The sequence below is a fragment of the Podarcis bocagei genome (assembly GCF_964188305.1).
Source record: "Podarcis bocagei genome assembly, chromosome: 7".
NCBI classification, from domain to species: domain Eukaryota; kingdom Metazoa; phylum Chordata; class Lepidosauria; order Squamata; family Lacertidae; genus Podarcis; species Podarcis bocagei.
The window spans coordinates 15,226,528-15,234,887 of NC_138132.1; the positions used below are offsets into that span (position 1 = coordinate 15,226,528).

General features: G+C 42.2%; 1 long non-coding RNA gene across 1 annotated transcript; it reads right to left on the reverse strand.

Moving 5' to 3' along the window:
- Positions 1-320: 320 nt before the first annotated feature.
- Positions 321-4,324, reverse strand: LOC308590674. The gene is made up of 3 exons (XR_014009863.1): positions 4,253-4,324; positions 2,514-2,663; positions 321-566 (listed from the first exon to the last, which is right to left on the reverse strand). It is a non-coding gene; the product is annotated as an uncharacterized lncRNA (long non-coding RNA).
- Between the last annotated feature and the right edge of the window lie 4,036 nt (positions 4,325-8,360).

An 8,360-nucleotide genomic window follows, 5' to 3' on the forward strand; every position in this document is an offset into this window, starting at 1 on the left:
CAGAGCTGCTTTCCCTCCAGCCAGTAATACATTTGGCACGGCCAGTCCTCCCAGTTGCTGCCATTTAGCCTCTCAAAGGGCACATTGAAAGACTCATGTGCTTGCGGTTGAGCCATATTCCCATGGGGCTATAAGCATACTCACACTTTTTTACTTTTGTTCAGAAGGGTATTTTATATACACATCTCAATCTGAATCCTCCTTCTGGACAAGCAAGTGGCATTATGACAGTGAAAGGCAGTGCAGGCAGGCAAAACACTAAGGAAGGGTGCAGAGTGGGGCCAGTGAGAGATATGATCCCTCTCATTGTTCCAGCAACATGCAAGGGAAAAGGAGGAAGGGAGAGAAGAAGACAAGGAGAGAGTCTGCATGACCAAGAATTACTAGGCCTTTTCCCCTTGTCTGAGTAGCAATGTTACCGGTAAGCAGATGTACTTTAAATTGAATACACTGGGTCTCATTCTCAAGGCAGTTGATGTGCTTCTTGCTTTTACACATTATGGTTCCTTTGGAGAAGCAGGATGGGCACTGCAAACCATTTTCAGCCAGCATGTTGTGATCAGGAACTGCCAAAATCAAAAATAATAGTGAGCATGTTGATGTTTCTCTCTCTCTCTCTCTCTCTCTCTCTCTCTCTCTCTCTCTCTCTCTCTCTCTCTCTCTTTTGTATCTCTGTGTTGTATTAATGGAATCCACCCTAGGGCCTTCCAGTTTTGGTGGGGCAGCTGCAGGTACTCTTGGATAAAATATAATCTAGACACAATCTGGGTTCAGGGCTGAGGATGGGACAAAGTCACCATTGGTCTCTGAGATGAATGACCTTTACATAAAGGGGGGTGGGGGAGTGTGAACTTTCTTCCCTTCTCAGTCTCTCAGAAGGGTTTCCTGCCATTGATTATGGTGTAGCCTGTATGAAAATGGATGCTCTTAGTCCCTTATCTTTGTACAGAGATTCTGTCTGTCTTCTGCACTTTAGCAATGAACTAACTGTCACTTTCTGTGAATTCCCTGAGACCTCCAGGTACAGGGCAGTATATAAATTAATTAAATAACAATAATAGAAATAACTGCCAGCTTAGACAGTGCTTAGTTTGTCAATTAAAAGACTGACCAGAAGCAGTTCAAGGGTCTGGATAAGATAGGTGGGTTGTAAGGCCCATATTTGGAGCATCTAATTGAACGTTATCTTTAAGGGACCATAAGCTATTTATGAGCTGTTCATGCACCTAGGTATCCAATTATATTGCTTGAAATAGATCTTTGATGGCTAATTATACATAGGGAATGTTATAAAGGCATCATGAAGATTGTATTCTTGGCTCCGATTCCCCCCCCCAGGAAAAAAAAACTTATCCACTGGGTTAATTAACATAGGTAAAGTTCCTAAATTGACATAACTGACACTTCTTTAGACACTTCTAAATCCCAGGAAATCAACATGACTTTTGTCAGAAGCAATCTACTTCTGAGGTAACCATTTTGGGGAAGTTAGTCGTTAAAATAGCAGATTAGCACAGCAGCACATCAAAGGAATGGAGGCTGCTCCCTGTGTAGTAAGAAAACCAGGATTACGTTTTATTAAAATAAGAGGGATGTGACCATTCCCAGGAAAAGACAAACTGCCAAGGCAAGGATGCTGCTGTGTCTATGAGAGGGGCAGGACATGTTCTGGTGGATGTCTTCATTGTAGGCCTCAGGTTGTATATATTTATGCATGACCATATATCATAAAGACACCACAGTGCATTATGGTCCGGCAGGAAACACAGAGCCTAGGTTACAGCATGCCTGTTACCCATGGAATCTCACATCACTTGGATACCAGAGCGATGTGTAACGATATCTTAATATACAGTAAAAATATGGTTGGGACAAGGGGCACTGGCACTGTGCAGGATCAGATCCTCCCACCTATCAGAAGGATGATCTGATTCTGCATGGTGCTGCTTTGAGGGGCAGGAAGAAGGAGAGGCCTGGTTAGAAAGGCAACCCATCCCTTCTCTGGCAGACGTAGCTACCAAATAAAAGATAAAGGGCATGACTATGCCACTTCTGGCAAACCAGAGGAGTGCACGGAAACACCGTTTACCTTCCCACCAGAGCGGTACCTATTTATCTACTTGTACTCTGTGCTTTCAAACTTCTAGGTTGGCAGAAGCAGGGACCGAGCAATGGGAGCTCAGCCTGTCGTGGGGATTCGAACCGCAAATCTTCTGATCGGCAAGCCCTAGGCTCTGTCGTTTAAGCCACAGCACCACCCGCGTCCCTAGCTACCAAGTAGGTCCCTCTTTTTCACAGTTGCTCCTCATGATTGCCTCCCCGTCCATCCCTTGAGAGCCCCTAATAGTCCTGAGCTGCTCAACCCAACCTGTAGCCACCTGGGGCTGTCTCACCCCATTTGAATGAGGCACAGGTCCTCTGAATACTGCTGATTGACTAAGGATCCAGGCCATGGCCAAATTCAGTGCAAAACCCTAACATGTTAATGATTCTAAATTGATGCAGAAACGTACGGCTGAGAATTGCATTGTTACACAGTTCAGTCTTGCAGCAGTGCTTCTTCATCTGAAAGAATTTACCATCGCCTGCAGTGAAGCTGTAATTGCCTGAGAAACAGAATCTGGATGACGAGCATTGACTCAGAAGTTGCACTTGGAATTTCACTATGAAAAAGAATTTGAAATAAATATCTAGATGTGGAGGTTTATTGCTCCTAAGACATGTTCATTGTAATGGTTCCAATTTTCTGTATTGTCTGAATGAGAACCTTTTCAAACAAATAACATGGAAAGCATTATTAAATTCGGCAATATAAAGTGATGAGCTTTATGAATTAAAATATGTACACACCACTATATCATAGAAAGAAAAAATATCAAAATGTCTTCCAGTCATAATATTTAAAGCATACAATAAAAGCTATTAAAAGTAAAAAAAAACAGATATCAATTAACCAGTGGAAAGATGTATTCTGAATGGCTTGTATGAACCTGGTGGCATACACATTTTTCTGCAGGCATTTAAAAGATGCTTGCCAAGGATGGGTTGAATAATAGTGAGACTAGAGAAGCCAATATAAGTCAGATGATACTACCCTGGCCTTAGCTAAGTTCCTCTCAGAAGTAATAAGAAATAGAAACCGACATAGAATAGAATCATAGAATCATAGAGTTGGAAGAGACCACAAGGGCCATCGAGTCCAACCCCCTGCCAAGCAGGAAACACAATCAGAGCACTCCTGACATATGGTTGTCAAGCCTCTGCTTAAAGACCTCCAAAGAAGGAGACTCCACCACACTCCTTGGCAGCAAATTCCACTGTCGAACAGCTCTTACTGTCAGGAAGTTCTTCCTAATGTTTAGGTGGAATCTTCTTTCTTGTAGTTTGGATCCATTGCTCCGTGTCCGCTTCTCTGGAGCAGCAGAAAACAACCTTTCTCCCTCCTCTATGTGACATCCTTTTATATATTTGAACATGGCTATCATATCACCCCTTTATACTCTGGATAAAACAAAGTGACCGCCTTTTAATCTTCCCTGTATTTCTCTTTTATCTTGTTTTTGAAAATGATTTTGTAGGTCTTTCGACTGAAATAAATAATGTTCTTCTTCTTGGCAGTATCAGTTGCATTTTCAGCTGAATTTGGGGGAACCACTTGAAGCAGCCATTTTGCAGAGCTATTTCAATGGCTTTTGTTTGATTTGCTCAATGCAAACAGCTAGAAGTCTGTAAATTTTGATAATCAACCCAATTTGCAATGGGGCGTGAATAATTTCGATTGCAAATGTAGTTTGTAAAATATAACCGAAGCTTTCAAAGCTTTATTACGATCATAGACCAGAGTAAAAGGCATTAAATTTGGAATGAATGTAGAACTTCATTTCAGGTCCAATCTGCAGCATGAAGAATCATGACTTCTTCTATACTTCTGACAATACATGTGCCGTACACTGCATTCTCTCTGCTAGTCGATCATAACCGTTTACAGGGTGAGAAAATACTTCCATGAACTCCTGTTGCCCAACCCAAGATACTTGGCAGAGGTTTAAAGACGGTCTCAAGACAGGATTGGGAAACTGTGATCCTCCAGATGCTGCTGGACTGCATCTCCCATCATCTTTGACCGGTGGCCAGGATAGATGAGGCAGGTGAAGTGCCAGGTGAAGTTCATCTACAGCTGAAGTGCCACAGCTTCCTTACCACTAATTTAGTAATTCCAACAACAAAAGGCAAAAAACCAGATAAATCTTACTTATATTTGTACGCAGAACACTGGCAACACAGAAATCTTGACCAAAGTTACAATTTGTTGTTAAATAGTCATGGTATGTCAGTCCAGTCCTGTTTAACCCCGATCTGCAGTTCAGAGGTAATGCTGAGGACAGGAGCAAAAGATTAGTTCATGGATTGTTATTATCGTTATTATTATTTGGTTTTGTGGTTTGCTTAATTTGGCACAGAGAAGGAGGTGGGAGTGAATTAAATATTTTAAATGAAATGGGTGTTCAAATTAATAAGATCTTTAAATAAAATAAAATGGGTAAAATCCATTGGTCAGAACACTGGTTTAATTATTTTCAAGTGGTTTCAAGGTAAACCCTCCCTTTCCCCTGGCCCATTTTTCCTCCCAGCCAATCTATCACTTCAATACCTTTTTTCTTCTACTGTTTGATTACAATCTTAGATGTGACGTTAGCTAAAGGACCAATGGCCAGATGATGAAGAGCAGGAAGGCAAATTTTGACAGTATGCAGCCCCTATCGTCCTCACCTGCAAGTCAGCTTTTCAACCTAAATTGGTCTTATCCCATCATTTAGACATGAAAAAAGGCTTTGGGGAAACTGGGAACCCTCTGCAGGAATACTCTGTACCATCACTTACTAGACCTCCTGAGGAGAAGATTTTGCATTTCAACCAGTTTTAAGCAGAGTTAAATGAACAGGGTTAGATCCAGATTAAGAGACTTGGACTTTAAGGGGGGGTAGGACAGTTGGGGGGTTAGGACAGTTAAGAGGAGAAAAAGAGAGGACTTCCTGGAAGCACATACTGTTCTGCATGACATGGACAAAGTGGAAATACAAACATTTTGATCCCTCTCTCGTAAGACTGACAAAGCTACCAACTTGAATGGCTTCACAAAAGCTTCACAAAAAGGTTTAGACAAATGATGCAGAATTAGGCTACCAGTGGCTACTAAACATAGTACCTTCAGGTACTATCATATTTCAAATATCCTTTAAAATTTCTGTCCATTTTAGTTGCTCTTGGTTTCTAATTTTTTGGATTTATTTGTTTTCTGCACTTGCCTCCAAGCAGCTCAAGGCTATGTTCATGGTTCTCCACTCCCCATTTTACCCTCACAAGAACCCTGTGAGGTAGGTTAACCTGAAATATAGTGACTTGTCCATGATCCCACAGTGAGCTCCATGGCTGAGTGGGGATTTGAACTCTTGTCTCCTGCATCCTTGCTTGACCATCTAATGACTACAGCACACTAGCTCTCTTAAATTCAGCTCTCCAGAATCCTCTGTCCTCTAAATGTGATAAAATGTTCTCCATCCTACTGGTTCCTACTTACCTGGAGAAAGCAGGGCCAAGAGGAGGCATGTCCTCAGGAGTGCCTTCATCATTCTAGAAAGAGAACTGGTACACATAGAGGCTTACTTGGAGGAATCTATAGGCTACATGTTTGTTCTGCAGGCAACACTTGGGGACAAATGTTCAGCGAATTCTGGGAAGAGGAGTTTTTCCCACCCCCTTTGGCATAAAGACATAGAGAAAATGATGAAATTCAAAGCTCACTGTTGAAATTGTCTGAATTATTTCTCCTCAATCTTATTAGTTGTCAACAGGCACTTTTCAAATTTCTTCCTCTATACAGTTAACATAAAATTTAAAATCTGACGGCACCCAATAAAGGAGCTGAGAACCAAAAAAGGCAATGGCAAAGCCCAGAAGCCACCTACAAGAAACCCCCTCAATGCATTCTCCACCTAAAGATTCCTCATCTAAAGAAGAGAAAAGCCTGGACACTAGATTCATCCCAGCAAGACTGGGAAGGATGGGATTAGCTGTGGTTAAAATGTTGACTTCATATTGCAGCACACGTGGCTGCAATGGAGGCTTCAACCAGTAAAACTGATCCACACAGAAAAAAGGAGGGTGACTCAGTGGCAGCAAAGAAATCACTTCAGGTGCAAGCAGGTAAGGCTGAGGTAGAAAGCAGAGTGATACCTCTGGATACGAACACTTCTGGCCATGAATGCTTCGGGTTACGAACTCCGCTAACCTGGAAGTAGCTGCTCCTGGTTGCGAAAAAATAATTCTGAGCCAATGCCTCTGCTTTTTGCCTTTGCTTACTGAGTTGGAAGGAGCAATATACTTTTTCTCTTCTTCCCGGCCACTAATCAAAGTGCAACGAAAGCCTCAAGGTACTGTTCAGGTGACTGCTCAGCTGGCAAAGCTAGACATAGCTCAGGTCTGTTGAAAGGTGCCAGGGACACACTAGTAGGCACTGAATAGAATACAGTGACTCTGAGAGCTTATTAAATCATTTTACTGAACTTTGCCCCTCCTTGTTCTAATTGTGGCAGAGGATACTTTGAGACAGCTGATCTGTTTGGTGATGACTATCCTTAGCCACATTGTCTTGAACTGAATCCAGCTACGTAGTTGCTTATACCTGCTTCAAACCCCACCCTCCATTTTCAGAAGACAAGAAGAACCCTGCAGTGTAGCAGCATCCTTCTTGGAGTGGCTGATCAGATGTCCACGGGTACAGGACTATCATAACAGGAGGGCAGTCGCCCACTCCCCCTGTTCACCCCCAGCAACTGGAAATAGTACAGTGGTACCTCAGGTTAAGTACTTAATTCGTTCCGGAGGTCTGTACTTAACCTGAAACTCTTCTTAACCTGAAGCACCACTTTAGCTAAGGGGTCTCCTGCTGCTGCCGCGCCGCAGAAGCCCGATTTCTGTTCTCATCCTGAAACAAAGTTCTTAACCTGAAGCACTATTTCTGGGTTAGCGGAGTCTGTAACCTGAAGCGTATGTAAACTGAAGCGTATGTAACCTGAGGTACCACTGTATATCCATCAAACTACCGTAATTGCCACTGATAGCCTCTTCCATAAATGTGACTAGTCCACTATTAGGTCTATCCAGCTGTGGCTTTCACTGCTGATGTGGGTTATCTATAGCTCACCCAGTAGAGCATGAAACTCTCAATCTCATGGTCGAGTCCCACGGGGGGAATTGCAGTGGTTGGACTAGATCACTCTTGAGGTCCCTTCCAACTCTACAATTCTATGATTAAACTGAAGAATTTTGCTGATGCAGATTATGCTTCGCTTCAGCAGAATTTCTGATGTCCTGGAGAACGTAATCTAATGTTTCTTAATTATTTTGCTTGTGTTTAGTAAGTTAAAGAAGAAAGAAAAGTATTCTATTCTATTTAATGATTAACATAATATCACAAATATCTTAGCTGAGATAGTTGAAAGGAGGGGTAAAGCATGGTTAGTGCAGTTCAGAAGCTATGTGCTGTATGATATTTTATGCAGTTCATAGTTTAATCATGGAACTCACTTCCATAGGAAGCACTTGTTGGGTGTAGTGAAGGATTAACCTTCTGTGCCTCAAGCCTGAGAGGAGGCGCTTACAAGGGAAGTAAGCCAGGACATGACGAAGGCAGCTTGGAATGCTGTGGGCTGAGTGAAAAGCTAAAGCAGTTTGTTCAGCTGCTGCACTGAGAGAGAAGGACGCAGAGAAAATGCAGCTACAATCCGATGGTCTTTATGAATTGTAAATATGCTACTTTTGAGCAAATAAAGGGACATTAGGACAGAAGAAACGTGTGGGACTTGTTTTACTGCCCTTTCAACACGACTGCTGTGCAACTTTGCTAATTGCTTTACGACCTGCAGAGGCTCGCAGGGGGAAGCGTGCTGGACGGCGAACAATAAAGCAATAAATCTACTGAACACCAGCTTAGATGACTTAAAAAGAGGATTAGACAAATTCAGGGAGGGCAAAATAATCCACAATGTCTATGTTCCACCTCCAGTTTCAAAGGACGTTTGCTTCCTTCCTTGATAGTGAAAGATGTTTCTCAATTTTCCACCCCATCCCTCACCAATAAATATATTTGGCTGGAAGGACTGGAGCAAACCCCTAGGGATTTCAGCAAACTCCTATGCACGGTGGAAGTAGTAACCATTTATTTCAAAGGGATTACAATGCAATTCTATATCTGTATACCTAGATGTAAGTGCTACTGATTTCAATGGGTCTTACTTCCAGATAAGTCTGTACAGTTTTGTATTGCAACTTCTTCAAAATATACTTTGGAGTTTGGGTTT